Consider the following 15,854-nt stretch of genomic DNA (forward strand, 5'->3'; position numbering starts at 1 on the left):
TGATCCACCACTATAAATAGTACCACTGTAGGCATTCCAAGCAGGGACAGAATGAACCTGGAGACTCAGCTGTTTAGAAGGATACTTTCAAAGTGGAAGGAGACACATTGATGGGGGGAATGGGAAAGTTTTACTATTTTCCAATAAATATAGCTTTGGCTTGGTAACTCCAGTAAAGTAGCAGGGTGTAATGACCCTTTAAGATAGGTGATGCCAACCTCTGGACAGCACAGCCCACAGTCACAGAACATAGAAGTATAGGGAGAGGCATTTCATTTACAAAGAGCGAAGTGGAAAGCAAGTTAAATTGAACAAGGGGAACTTTATTAAACCCTGTGAATGTCCCATCAAGGACGGTTCCTCCAGATTTCCTGGTGACCCATCAATAACAGTCCCTCCCTCCGATTCCTGTTCCACTGATTTTGATACAAACATAGTCATTAAGGGAAGACAATGCATAGTCTGGGAAGCAATTCCAGACTAATGCCTTTGTTTAGGGCCCAGAACTGGAGATCTCAGTCGTTAAGTGCAAATGCTCCAAAGACTTAGGCTATTTAAGTGTCCTTTCAAACCTAACTCTGCTCTGAGACGTGACTAGTTAAAACAGTACTACTTATTCAACATTTCTGTTCATTACACTTAGTCAGAAAAAATAACTGTTTATTTCAGGGACAAAATAAATTTTTCACTACTAGCATTCTTTGCTATTATTAACACAGGGATTTAGATCATATTAATTAGGAAGTCTTTATTCATCATCACAGGAAATACACTCCCATGCCAACAGTCTCTTGAAGTAGGAGCAAGATTCAGTTCCGCCTTGCGTATCATTGGCAGAACTGTTAACCAAGGGCTTGTCTACATGGGAAGTTACTCCAAAATAGCTATTCCTGATTAATTTCACATGGACGTTCTTATTCCGGAGTCCGAGTACCTTATTCCAATTTAGCTTAATCCACTTCAAGCACTCTTACTATAAAATAAAAACATCCAAACATGAAGCTCATCAGGAACAGAGAAACTGCTTTAAATTCACACCCTACCTTATTCCGGATTAATTTTCAAGTGAAGACAAGCCCTAAATTCCAATTGCAGAGACAAAAATCTGCCCTAAATTATACTTATGTAGCACCTCACTGTAAATTGAACAAGGAAACAGTGAACAAGCAGAACGTCAAAGTGCCTCTTTTCCCTCTCTCCTTATTCAGAGCAGAACTGCATTTTGAGAATGTTAGAAATATCACCAGCAATCATCTGCTCTGTTGTCCTGATCCATTGCTCACTGAAATCAATGGAAAAACTTCCACTGGCTCCTGATTCAATACCCACTGGCCTGAATCAAGGGCTGAACTATCGTTATTTCTAAATACTAGCCCTTTTAGAGGGTGTGATATATTACAGCAAACTGATTAAATATTAAAACTCTCAATATGCGTCATAAAATATCCAACAGAAACCTACAAAATTTCAGTTTACAACACTTTTAGTAATCATTGTTCTATTGTTAATTATCAGATACTTAACTGAGAATGTGCAATTAGCAAAACTCATTTTCCCATTACGGTTCTCATTTTGACATATCCCTCCCCCAACTTCAGCACAAAAAAAACTGACCTACCTGAAATTTCATGTGAGGTCTTAGCTCATGGTACAGCTTTTCTTGAATGTCTGGGGTAATTCAGAAAAAAAGTGTCATAAGAAAATTCCTAAGCAAAAAACTTGATGATGGAGTTAAATTTGAACAGATATAACCTCTTTGGATAATGCCTTAGAACAACACTGAAGTTAAAAGCCACAAGCTATAGATAAAAATCTTCAGGAAGCCAAGAAATCCAAACTTAAGGTTACACTTTAAAACCAATTAGAAAACTGCATACTAAACCACCTTACTTCTGCTTCTCTATTATCATCCTCAAAACAACTAAAAACATAAATAGATGGCTGCTAGTCTATACTACCATGCGACATCGGCGCAGCTGCACCCATTAAGCTGCGCCAGTGTAGCATATCTGTTGAAGACATGTTATGCCGATCGGAGGAGCATTCTCCTGTTGGCATAATTACTGCACCTCAGCGGGAGGCAGAAGCTATGTTGGTGGGAGAGTGTCTCCCACTGACTTAGTGCTGGCATAGACACCGCTTAGGTCGATGTAACTTGCATCGCTCAGGGAGGGATTTTTCACACTCCTGAGCGATGTAAGTTACATCAATTTAAGTGGTAGCATAGACAAGCCCAAACTATCTGCGAAAATCACCCAGCTTCATTTTGTCAGCAACATCACCCATATTAATGCTTAATCTTACAGTGAACTGATTACACACTACGGTATCATCAAAACTAAACTCCACCTGTGTTTACACAGATTATGCATAATACTTCTGCTTTCTTTATGGCTGTATTCAGTCCACTGAAAGATTTATTTTATCACTTCCTGAAGAGAAACAGAACACACCCAGGAGTCATTCTCACAGCACAAGATGAATGTGATGACTATTTACTGTTTTCATTAGATACAGAACTAGCATATCTACAGCGAGACACCCCCTAAATTCTAATTCTTAAAACTATAGGATTTACAGGGTAAAAGAAAGGAGGTATTACACAGTTTCAGAGATTGATATTAATAAAAGACAATACAATTCTGTAGTCTACACTCTTGGAAAATGCCTTTCAAGTAAGCTTGCATGTGATTTACAGTAAAATGTTAGTGTTAGGACTAAATTGCCTTAAATCCTGTTTAATGGAGTTTTTTTAGCTGGGAATTATGTACCCAATTGTGTGAAATGTTGAGTGGCACTTGGCGGAGCTCACAATCTTGCAAGCTTTGGAATCTCTCCATTACTTTAATAAATTGCTTGTCATAGTATCAGTTTCATGCTTAGTCATTTTTCTTAATAGCAATTACAAACTTTATGGGATCATATAAGTTAGACATCAGGAAAAATATTAAGAAAGAGGTATTATATTAGGCGATCTGTTTGTTCAATGTATCCCTAGCATTTTGAGAACACCATTAGAGATTTACAATATTTTTATTTGCAGTACCAGTACTTGGTCCAACCAAGTTTTAAAATGGCCTAGACAACAGAATACCCATTACTCATCTTGGGAGACTACTCTCATACCTAATATCAATCTATTTGAGCCATTTATCAGGCACCTATCATTGGTTATTAAATTACTGTAGCACTCTGTCAGAAAACTCTTCCTAATAGCCAACTCAAATACCATGACTCCTACTAATAGATTCTTGTTCCACATTAAACATCAAAGCTCCCTCTCTGGTGTTTACTGGCTTCATATCTTCAGAGATTCATGTCCTTATCATTCCTTTTCAAGCTTTACATATTTGGCTCTTAATCATTCCTTGCAATTCATTACCCTTCAACACCTTCATCAGTGCTTTTTTCTATTAATTCCTTCAGAGGGTTAATATCTTTCTACTAATGACTTACACGACATTTTAGTTATGCTCGCACCCAGAGCCAGAGGCTGTGATGTCACTAGACGTTTTTCTCCTAAGATTTCCTACTGGTGGTAGCAATGGTGGGGGCACCTTGGTCTACACTAGTGCTAACAGCAAATAGCCTTTATTAAAGCTAATGTTAAAAAAATGATATAATATATAGGTTGGGAAAAGAGTATCCATACATCTGGGTATAGTGCTTAGATTATCCACAAATACAAAGTTAGTTTTTAAAAGTCATATGATACATAGAGTGCATAATCAGCAATAACCCAAATTTAGGTGAATAGATTTAACAATACACTTTAGATACTAGAATCTGAATACTCAGGTACATCACTCATGAAAAGTTGTACAGAGATTTGGTTGTGGAAAGCAGCGTATATCCATGAGTGGAGATTGCCCCTCAGGCTTCCTCCCAGCAATTTACTTCCCTCTCCCTCAGCTCCTCCGTTACTCGACTCCATCAAGCCCTTGCTCTGCTTCTAAGGGGTGTGGGAAATATGGTTCTGTATTGTAGTTTAAATGAATTATTACTCAGAGTTCTGTATTAATATGCCTAGTAAGGAATCTATTTGTCAAAAAAACATTTCCTGAATTTTTTGTTGTCTGTATTGTTACAGACATACTTGCTGCCAGGTATTTTGAAATAAATGACCAAAAATAATTGACACTGGTGTGATTATATTGTGTTATTTTGACAAATAAAATATGCAGAATTTTAAAATATTGTGTGCAGAACTTTTATTTTTTTTGGTGCAGAATTCCACGAGGAGTACATTATGCAACACTTAAGTGTAAGCAGCCCATGATGCAATCTACTATAAACATTAATGATTTCTAGGTTTCTCCTTCTCATCATGTATGCACGTTTTGGATTACTTCCTTTTAGATAGATAGTGATCCAGAGAAGTGAGAGAAAAAGGCAGAAAATAAGATTGATACTTGAAAAATGTATTATTCCTTGTCCTCACTAACATATACAATGTCTCCCTATTTCACATATGCAAATGTCATTAACTCCCTGTACTTCCTCTTGCAGATTATTAATGAAGATGTTTAAATCAATATTTTCAAACTGAGTGCCTAAAACTAGACTTCTTAATCCTTATTATGGCTCCTAAACAAAAGTGGCCTGACATTCAGGAGTTCCTATCACCTGCAGCTCCCATTTGACTGGAAGCTAAGGGGGTGTTTAAATTTTCTAAAAATCAGACCATTTAACTATACCTTTATAAAAACCAGACTTGTCACGGACCCCTGACCTTTGAAGTACCTCCTCCACCCAGTTTATGACATTGTTTTTCTTATTATACTTTGCTTATGGTGCTTCAATATTAACCATACTGACTTGAATTAATAAGTATAAGATTTCACAGGATGCAATATTAAATGCTCCATTAAAATCCAGGTATTCACCACTATACCTTGGCTACTAATTTTGTAATCCTATTTAAAAAAAACAAGTTTCTCTGGTAAATTTTACTTTTGTAAGCCCATGCTCCTTATAACTCCATCTTTCTCTAAATCCTCTGTGATTTTTTCCTTAATATTTGTTCCATTACTTTACTAGGAAAGTGTTGGGATGGTAATTTCCAGGACACACTTTTCTTTGTTTGAAAATCTGCATGCTGTTCGCTTTTCTTCAGCATTTTGGTACCTCGGCAGATATCCATGACTTTTCAGAAATAATTATTTTTTATCTTAAAAATGTGTTAAACATTAATATGCTGGAGAAGGTGGTTCAATTTCCTATTTCCCCCTTTACCTCTCCCCTCCTTCCAGGATCTGGGTTAGCTAGAAGAGGTACAGGCAAAGGAATAAATTCCTCAGAATGATGTAAAGTATTCCCCTTCCCCTTCAGGTTGATCTTACTATGCTCCTGTAGTACAATGGCTTCAGAAATAAGGGACCAACTCGAACTCAAATCCCACTGTAGCACAAAAACCACCAGTCCTGTAATGTTGTAACTACTACTACTATTCCCAAAAAGCAGATCCAAATGACAGATGCACTGCTTTCAAACAGTATTTTCCCCCAGAAGACTATCTAATGCCAAAACCTTTGGAGATACCATTCCTCTTATGGGCAATGGCTTCCATAATATCTGGATGACACCCAGAAAGTCCAGTTATTTACAGGATGGAAGCAATGCATTCATGCTGCACAGTTGTATCCTCCAGGTCATCCCCTGGCTACAAGATTGCTATGTACTGCTACTATGCACCAGATATACTGAATCCATTCTTTAAACTCTTTAAAAAGGGTGTTGGTTGTATCCTCCTAATTTGCAAGTACATTTCCTGTTTCCATGTTTACCTACAGACTGAGTTGTAAGGGTCTAACTCTAATCTAAAGCCCCAGTGAACGTCTTTCAATTTACTTCAATGGTGCATTGATTATTAATCAGCCCATCACACAATGCAATTTGTCCTCAAAGTATAGTCCCACCTCATAGCTTTCACTACAGCCTTTTAATAACTCCTCATATGCAAACTAATTATGTCGCCTCTTAGGTGGTGAACGGATCTGAAACCAAGATATAAAGCAACATGTCTCATTAAAGGAATAGTTGAAAACATTAAGTGTCATCCCTTTCTGCTACAGCCACAGATACCTGAACATAGAATATTCATAGGGAACATAAAGATTCTAGAGGCATATTTAAGTGGAGATAAAGAGTCATTCCCCTAGCCCTCCCCCAAAAACATGGTGCTCTCTTAGTCATGCTCCTGTTAACACACGTTCTGGGAGTGGTATAGACTGTGAAGGATGTTTCATCTTTCCTCTAAAATCTACAGTTGTCAGCAATACAAAAAGTAACACTATCTAGGAAAAGATAAGACAGAAATTACAGCTGAAGTGAAAGGCCCAGATTGGTATCACAGAGGCAAATTATGGAAAAGTGGCAGGGCACTGGACTAAGAAGTCAGCTAACTGACTGTGCTCTCTTCTGGATCAGAGACTCAGCCTCAGCACCTCACACATGGGAGACTGAACAGAATCCAGACCCGAACCTGACCCCCAGCCCCCTCTGTCTCAGGAGACGGCCCAATGGTACAAACTTGGACAGGAGAGGCTTGCCACAAAACAGAGCAGGTCAATTCCCTTTTGCACCTAGATGGGAACTTATTTGAAATAGTTTTACATCTGCACTGAAAATTTTTATGAACATTTGTAAGACACTGTTTTTGCTCATGAGGTTTGTTTCAGTTTCAATGCACTTGTGAATAATGCTATATCAAATATTTTCCAAAATACAGAAAACCTAGCTGTTTTCAAAGATATTTATATGTTGCTATTCATTTTGATAATTTCTTCACATCTGGGATTTAGGCTTATCAATTTTTTAAAAACCAATAAATACACACATTATGTGCCTCAGGGTGGTAACCCACAGATAGTGAAATAACTCTACAAGTTACAAAGCAAACAGATAACCAGTAAAATATTATCTGACCTTGCAGAACAGGCAACTAACACAGTTATTTGCAAACCCTGTGGCAAAGACAGAGAGACGGAGATGGGGAAATCAACTGGTAAAGAAACACAAAGAGAGAGAAATGTTAGGGCCCTGGAAGTAGCCCTGGAAGATGGAAGATTGCTCTTTTTTAGCTTCTAAGAACATATTCCACCAATGACTTCTAAATGCTTCTCATTAATCTACAACTTAACCACCATGCTGGGACTCAAACCATTCTCTCTCCTTCCAGGTGGGTCTTCCTCTCACTTCAGCCATACCTGATCTATTTTGCCACTTTTTGCCTTTCTGGCTTTGGAAAAGGTCATAAATTTCCCCCTCCTTCACACTATGCTACAAGTTCCATTTGCTAAGGAAAGGCAATAAGCTTAGGAGATAGACAAAACAAGGTGTTCAGTCACTACGTAATCTTGTGCTGCAGTTTTCCTTCAAGCTTTCACGGCAGTGAAATTTTTTTTCAAAGCTGTATAAACAGCATGTCTCACCAGTGAATGCCAGAAAAAACATTATTTAGTGGGTGGAAAATCTGCCTCTCCCTTGTTAAAGTGAACTAGAAGAGAGGAGTAATCACCACCTAGTGAGAACATGTCTACATATTAGGCTGCACATCAGGACAGGTTTTTCTACCTCACCTGCTATCACTCTTGGGCATTGTTTGGATAGAAAAAACTTTAGGCACAGCATCCACTGTCACTAATCAGGTCCACCTCCTCTGTGATCCTACCAGAGGACATTTTCTCTCCTCTTCTCTACCACTGCACTGGCTGGTCAAGCAAGAATGTTAATTCTCATTTTCAGCATATTTCTCTCAACTTCTTGAATCAGATTTCCCTTTGTATCAGATAGCTGCATTTAGAGTTTTCAAATGCATTCTAATTTAAAGGTTTAGCTACCGCTTCATTCTCCCCATCCCTTAAGATTCCCAGTATCTGAAAAGGTTATTGGAAAAGAGAACTGCCTCCCTTGGTCTATATGCCTTTCTCAAAAGTGATTGCTCAGTGCTACTCTCCTTCCACTCCCTCTTTTATTTAACCTCCCTGATAGACTAATCCTTTAAATTGCTTGGTTGCACAGAATGCACCAGCCTAGGCAAGAATGTGACTCACTGATGATCCTCAAAACATAAAAGCCATATCATACACACCAGGCTACAGCTAGAATTGGTATAAACAAGTGAAACTCCATTGGAGTTACAGCAGATCACACAAGCTCAGACTTCGGCTAAAGATCACCAGCTAATAGAATAACTTCTTCCATCTCAGTCATGACACAGCTTTGCTTCCATTACCCACTTAGCTACAGTTCTCCAGTTCCACACATAGTTCCCTATCTTCAGAAGATGAAATTCAAAGAAGAATGGAAATAGTTACTACTTCAGCTGGAAAACATAACGCAGGCTTCTAGTTTTCTGCTTTCCACCTCTTCTCTGTTCCACTTGCAACCATCTCTTCTCCAAAAACACAAAAATGCTCCACCTCCTTTTTCTTCTGTTTATTAAGTTAGCGATAAATGAGATTCTGCAGAAGTGGCAAGCACTTTATAATTAAGAACATGCTTAGGTATTTGCAAGATTGAAGATCAAGTAAATCCAATTATATCTAATTAGAGCTCAAGCCTTAAATACTCACACAAATGAGTTACTTTACTCAGAAACATAGCCTAACTGAACCCAACATCTTGAACTCAATAGAACTACTCACAAGTTATTCATGTGTATCTTGTTTGCAGGATCAGACCTTAAAACATTAAATAAGATCACTTGTAACTGGCTACATTCTTCTTTCCACTCTAAAAATACATTGTCAGCCAAAAAATAAAAAATAGAAGAAACTCCTGCAGTAAGCTTTATCATCAAGAATAAGACTGGTGAGAAATAATCCCCCTCAAAGAGCTGCATATTTGAAAACTGATAATTGATTTAGAAAGTAAACAACAAAGTAAATGTGTTGAAATCCTTAAAAACTAAAGTACATCAATAAATAAACAAGACACACAAATATTCAAAATGTAGAAAGCTCTGCCTCAATTTTTGTAACCAGATTCATAAAAAGTTATTTTTTTAAATTATTTGAGCAATATGCATATAAATACTAATATTGTGTATAATATTATGTGGATATGGGGAATGTGGAGGATGTGATATATCTTAACTTTAGAAAAGCTTTTGATATAGTCTCCCACAATATTCTTGCCAGCAAGTTAAAGAAGTATGGATTGGATAAATGGACTATAAGGTGGATAGAAAACTGGCTAGATTGTCAGGCTCAAGGGGTAGTGATCAACAGCTCGATGTCTAGCTGGCAGCCAGTTTCAAGTGGAGTGCCCCAGGGGTCGGTCCTGGGGCCAGTTTTCTTTAACATCTTTATTAATGATCTGGATGATGGGATGAATTGCACCCTCAGCAAGTTTGCAGATGACACTACGCTGGGGAGAGTGGTAGATATGCTGGAGGGTAAGGATAGGGTCCAGAGTGACCTAGACAAATTGGAGGATTGGGCCAAAAGAAATCTGATGAGGTTCAACAAGGACAAGTGCTCAGTCCTGCACTTAGGAAGGAAGAATCCCATGCACTGCTACAGACTGAGGACCGACTGGCTAGAGTAGCAGTTCTGCAGAAAAGGGCCTGGGGATTACAGTAGACGAGAAGCAGGATATGAGTCTGCAATGTGCCTTCATTGCCAAGAAGGCCAATGGCATATTTGGCTGTATTAGTAGGAGCATTGCCAGTATATCAAGGGAAGTGATTATTCCCCTCTATTCGGCACTGGAGAGGCCACACCTGGAGTACTGCATCCAGGTTTGGTCCCCCCCACTACAGAAAGGATGTGGACAAATTGGAGAGAGTTCAGTAGAGGGCAACGAAAATGATTAGGGGGCTGGGGCACATGACTTATGAGGAGAGGCTGAGCAAACTGGGGTTATTTAATCTGCAGAAGAGAAGAGTGAGGCGGGATTTAATAGCAGCCTTCAACTACCAGAAGGGGAGTTGCAAAGATGATGAAGCTTGGCTGTTCTCAGTGGTAACAGATTACAGAACAAGAAGCAATGGTCTCAAGTTGCAGTGGGGAACGTCTAGGCTGGATATTAGGAAACACTAGGGAGGTGGTGGAATCTCCTTCCTTAGAGGTTTTTAAGGCCTGGCTTGACAAAGCCCTGGCTGGGATGAATCAGCTGCTGTCGGTCCTGCTTTGAGCAGGGGGTTGGACTAGATGGCCTCCTAAGGTCCCTTCCAAACCTAATCTTCTATGATTCTACAACAGCTACACACACACTCGCCACAATCCTGAAATCAGATCCTTGCACATGGACTCTTGCGCTCCAAACAGCTCCATTGCAGTCAGTTGTGCGCCCTGCAGGAACAAACATCCGCCCACCTAGGTTGAATTGCAATTAGAGGTCATATACGCTCAAACATAAAAAGCTAGAAACTAACGAGCAAAACTTTGAAAGAGTTAGTCCAAATCAAACTACTTTTTTGAGAGGGATGGGAGGGCAATCTTGAGGCACCATTGCCCCAAGTCCTTTTCTGAGTCAGTGCTTCCTAGGATACAGTTCCCCATCACATGAGCATGGCTTGCATTCTTTGTTCCTAGATATGGGACGTAACATTTGGCTGTCCTGAAATGTGTATTGTTTTCTTACACACAGTTTACCAAGCAAGCCAGATCCCGCTGTATCAATGACCTGCCCTGTTCATTATTTACCACTCCTCCAATGTGTGTGTCATCTACAAACTTCATCAATAATGGTTTTATTGTTTTTCTTCCAAGTCATTGATAAAAATGTTAAAAAGCATAGGGCCAATCACAAATCCCTGTGGGAGCCCACTGGAAACACACCCATGATAAACAATGCAATTAGTTCTCTCTCTCCCTCCTCTCCCATTTTGTAGAATACTGTAAAAGATAAATAGCATCAATAAAAATAGGATGGTTACAGCCAACCACTTCCAATTTATAGAGCATTTTTATATTGGGGGGAAAAGAGGTTGGCCCACAGGTCTGTATTACTATGAATTCTCTCATCCCCTAATGCCCTTACTCTACTTGTGCTACGTTGATGTCATCTTCATCATCTGGACCCATGGGAAGAAGGCCCTTGAGGAATTTCACCAAGATTTCAATAATTTCCACCCTACCATCAACCTCAGCCTGGACTAGTCCACACAAGAGGCCCACTTCCTAGACACTACAGTGCTAATAAGCAATGGTCGCATAAACACCACCCTATATCGAAAACCTACTGACCGCTATACTTAGATTTTTTTCCTCAATGGGAACAATAATATGATCCACAATAAATTCTTTGGCCTTTTACCATCTGAAAGGGTAACGGGTATGTTTAAATTCTCCACAGTAATGACCCAAACTTGCAATGTTCCAGAGACGTGGATCTCCAATTTAGTAGAGATTGATGGCAGCCCTGTCGGTCCCAGGATAGGAGAGAAACACCTCTCTAATTTACCAGACAAGCAGACCTCAGCAATCATTTCAAAGGACAGCTTATCATCCACACGTGCCAATATCACCCTGACAGGTTTCCGAGTGGTAGCTGTGTTAGTCTGTATCAGCAAAAATAATGAGGAATCCTTGTGGTGCCTTACAGACTAACAAATTTATTTGGGCATAAGCTTTCGTGGGCTAGAACCCACTTCATCAGATTCATGAAGTGAAAGATACAGGCATAGGTATAAATACATGAAAGTATGGGGGTTGCTTTACCAAGAGTGAGGTCAGACTAACAACATAAATCAATTAATACCCCCACAAACATGATACAGTTATGCGGTGACCTAGAATCCTACTTTCAACATCTCCGACTCAAGGAATATTGCCAACATACCACTAAACAGCACACTAACACACAGGAAGCTTCCTACCAACACTACCAAGAGAAAGATTCTGCGTGGACACTTCCTGAAGATCGAAGCAACAGGCTGGACTTCTACATAGAGTGCTTCTGTCAACATGCACAAGCTGAAATTCTGGAAAAGCAATATCATTTGCCCCATAACCTCAGCCATGCAGAACATAACCCTCCACAGCCTCAGAAACAACTCTGACAACATAAAAAAAAACTGACAAAGGAGGTCCTGTAGACATCATGAATAGGTCGGAATATGAACAAGAGGCTGCTAGACAACTCTCTGACACCACATTCTACAGGTCATTACCCTCTGACCCCACTGAGGATTACCAAAAGAAACTCCAATATCTGCTCAAGAAACTCCTAAAGAAGCACAGAAACAAATCGACACTGACACACCCCTAGAGCCCCGACCAGGGGTATTCTACCTGCTACCCAAAATCCATAAACCTGGGAATAACGGACACCCCATCATCTCAGGCATTGGCACCCTGACAGTAGGATTATCTGGCTATGTAGACTCTCTCCTCAGGCCCTACGCTACCAGCACTCCCAGGTATCTTTGAGACACCACTGACTTCCTGAGGAAACTACAGTCCTTTGGTGATCTTCCAGAAAACATCACCCTGGCCACTATGGATGTAGAAGCCCTCTACACCAACATTCCACACAAAGATGGACTACAAGCCATCAAGAATAGCATCCCCAATACCATCACAGGAAACCTGGTGGCTGAACTTTGTGACTTTGTCCTCAACCACAACTATTTCAGATTTGGGAACAATTTATACCTTTGAGTCAGCGGGACTACTATGGGTACCCGCATGGCCACACAGTATGCTGACATTTTTATGGCGGACTTATAACAACGCTTCCTTAGCTCTCGTCCCCTTATGACCCTACTCTACTTGCACAACGCTGATAACATCTTTATCATCTGGACCCATGGGAAGGAGGCCCTTGAGGAATTCCACCAAGATTTCAATGATTTTCACCCTAACATCAACCTCAACCTGGACCAGTCCACAAAAGAGGCCCACTTCCTAGACACTACGGTGCTAATAAGCAATGGTCACATAAACACCACCCTATACTGGAAATCTACTGACCACTATACTTACCTACATGCCTCCAGCTTTCATCCAGACCACATCACATGATCCATTGTCTATAGCCAAGCTCTAAAATATAACTGCATTTGCTCCAATCCCTCAGACAGAGACAAACACCTACAGAATCTCTATCAAGTGTTCTTAAAGCTGCAATACCTACCTGGTGAAGTGAAGAAACAGATTGACAGAGCCAGGATACCAAGAAGTCACCTACTACAAGACAGGCCCAACAAAGAGAGTAACAGAATGCCACTAGTGGTCACCTACAGCCCCCAACTAAAACCTCTCCAGCACATCATCAAGGATTGACAACCTACCCTGAAGGAAGAGCCCTCACTCTCACAGACCTTGGGAGACAGGCCAGTCCTTGCCTACAGACAGCCCCACAACCTGAAGCTAATACTCACCAGCAACTACATACCACACAACAAAAACAAAAACACAGGAACCAAACCCTGCTACAAACCCAGGCACCAATTCTGTCCACGTATCTATTTAAGGGACACCATCATAGGACCTACCCACATCAGCAACACCATCTGGGGCTCATTCACCTGCACATCTACCAATGTGCTATATGCCATCATATGCCAGCAATGCCCTTCTGCCATGTACATTGGCCAAACCGGACAGTTGCTATGCAAACGAATAAATGGACACCAATCTGACATCAGGAATCATAACATTCAAAAACCAGTAGGAGAACACTTCAGTCTCTCTGGTCACTCAATAACAGACCTAAAACTGGCAATTTTTCAACAAAAAAACTTCAAAAACAGACTCCAATGTGAAGCCACAGAACTGGAATTAATTTGCAAACTGGATACCATCAGATTAGGCCTGAATAAAGGCTGAGAGTGGCTGGGTCATTACAAAACCTAAACTTAATATCCCCAATACTAATATCTCCCTACTGTTACTCACACATTCTTGTCAACTGTCTGTAATGGGCCACTCTTTTACCATTTCAAAAGTTATTTTTCCTCCCTTGGTATCCTGCTGTTAATTGATTTATCTGGTTAGACTGATCTCACATTTGATAAAGCAACCCCCAGCCTTTCATGTATTTATACCTGCTCCTGTATTTTTCACTTCATGTATCCAATGAAGTGGGTTCTAGCCTAGGAAAGCTTATGGCCAAATAAATTTGTTAATCTCTAAGGTGCCACAAGGACTCCTCCTTGTTTTTGCTAATATCTCCCTGATTAGCTCTCACTAAACAGAAAGAGAAAAAACAGAACAGCCTTTTTTCTCAGTTACTCCTATATCTTTAAAGTCAAGGTAGAGCTCAGCGAGGACCTCGCTTTGCCATCGGTATTACCTTTCCCCAGCATCAATATCTGATTTCTACTCTTCGTGTTCCTTCCCCAGCCGCCCAGAAAGCGACTGTCCAGTCGCATCCGCCCCGGAACGACCATTAAGAAATGCACTTACCGGGAATCACCTCGGCCAAGAGGCTTGTTCGTGCAGCAGCCCCATTTACTGCTGAGGCAACTAAAAGCAGCTGGTGGCAACTCTGTTAATTCAGCTGAGCTGGGAAGCAGAGCGCTCGCTCCAGCCCTCGCCGCCTGGCACCACAACGCACAGGCAGGGCTAGGGGTGCCACAGCGAGCCCGGGCACCGGCCCCAGCGGCAGCAGCTCCTCACGTGGCCGGGGCAGTGGGAGCAGCCCCGCTCGGTGGCGGTAGCGCTGGGGAGCAAGGGAGGCTGGCTCGGTGCAGATCTCCGGGGGCGAGTTTCCCCGGGGCTGCCCGCGGTGGAAACGCACAGACAGCTCGCTGGGCACCTGCCACGGGGAGCTCTCTCTGCAGGCGGCGGGCCAGCCCGGAGCCCAGCGAGATGGCGGAGGGAATGGCCGGGGATCAAGCCCCCTTTCCTGGAGCGTGATGCGCGCAAGCTGCCGCGTCTGGCTCACCAACTTGCTATCACGAAAGTCCCTTCCCCCTCTCCCCCACCTTCGTCCCTTCCCGCTGCCTCTGGGCACATCCCGAGCTGCTGTGCACCTGCGGCGGGAGCATCGCTGGCGGAGCGCAGCTGGGGCCTTGGCTGGAGACCAGCCCTCATCGGCAACCAATGGCAGCAGCTCGGCGCTGCCCGCCCCCCCGGAGCCCCCGGCTCCCCGCTCCTGCATCCACCGAGGAGCTGCAGCTGCTGCCAGGGCACCCACTGGAGCAACACAACGGTGTCGGGGGGCGGGAGGCAGGAGAGCCCGCGGCCCCGAGAGCAGCGGCTGGGGAAGGGGCGACGCAGGAGCGCTCCCGGGACTGACGCGAGGCGGCCGGCGCAGAGAGAGTTCGCGCTGCGGGGCGTCCCCGTGGGGCCGGGTTATGCGGGCGTTTCTCCCCCGGAGCGAAAGGTTCCCGAGTGCATCCCCCTGCTCCAGCAGGACAGGCAGCTTCCAGCCATTAACGGGGCTAGTATGCAACTCGCAATAGCTAAACAAAAGGGGAACCAGGTTTCCATCTGCAACAGCACCCCCTGAACTGCCCTGCAGCCTGAGTGTGCAATGTGAGTTCAGCAGAGGAGAAGTGCTGGTCTCAGCTGATGCCCGGGGCAGGGAGTCAGTATTTTGTTTACAAACAGAGGCAGGATGATTTTAAGATAAGAAAGGGCTGGTTTTTAAATTAAGGATCTGGAAGAGGTTAGATGAGCCTGTAAAACGAGAAGGAGAGTGTTTAAGAGAGAACACCGGGGACTCAAAAGAAATACAGCCAAGCCCTCTGAGCCAAAGTCATATCAGAAAAAGGGGGATCTGAGGGGGAGGGGTGAAAAGAAGGGAAGGGATAGCAGTGGTACAGAGACGTTCCTCCTCTCCTCCTGGTACCTATGTGGCCCCATCACCTTAGTCTCTGAGTAGCTCACAATGTCTAACCTATTTCTCCTCACAACCCCTGTATAAGGTAGAGCAGTGCTGTTATCCCCATTGTA

At 42.2% G+C, this 15,854-nt stretch overlaps 1 protein-coding gene across 7 annotated transcripts in view; it reads right to left on the reverse strand.

Moving 5' to 3' along the window:
* The window catches only part of SYTL5 (synaptotagmin like 5), a 167,162-nt gene extending 152,003 nt beyond the window's left edge, over positions 1–15,159 (reverse strand). For 6 of the 7 annotated variants that reach the window (XM_050936521.1, XM_050936524.1, XM_050936523.1 and 3 more), the window contains exon 1: positions 14,361–14,454. The gene's annotated coding sequence lies outside the window, so the exon portion shown is untranslated. Of the gene's footprint in view, positions 1–14,360; positions 14,455–15,093 lie in introns of those variants that run through there. The other variant, XM_050936518.1, reaches the window with a different exon arrangement.
* Positions 15,160–15,854: the final 695 nt, after the last annotated feature.

This window comes from Gopherus flavomarginatus, chromosome 1, assembly GCF_025201925.1.
Source record: "Gopherus flavomarginatus isolate rGopFla2 chromosome 1, rGopFla2.mat.asm, whole genome shotgun sequence".
Classification (NCBI taxonomy): domain Eukaryota; kingdom Metazoa; phylum Chordata; order Testudines; family Testudinidae; genus Gopherus; species Gopherus flavomarginatus.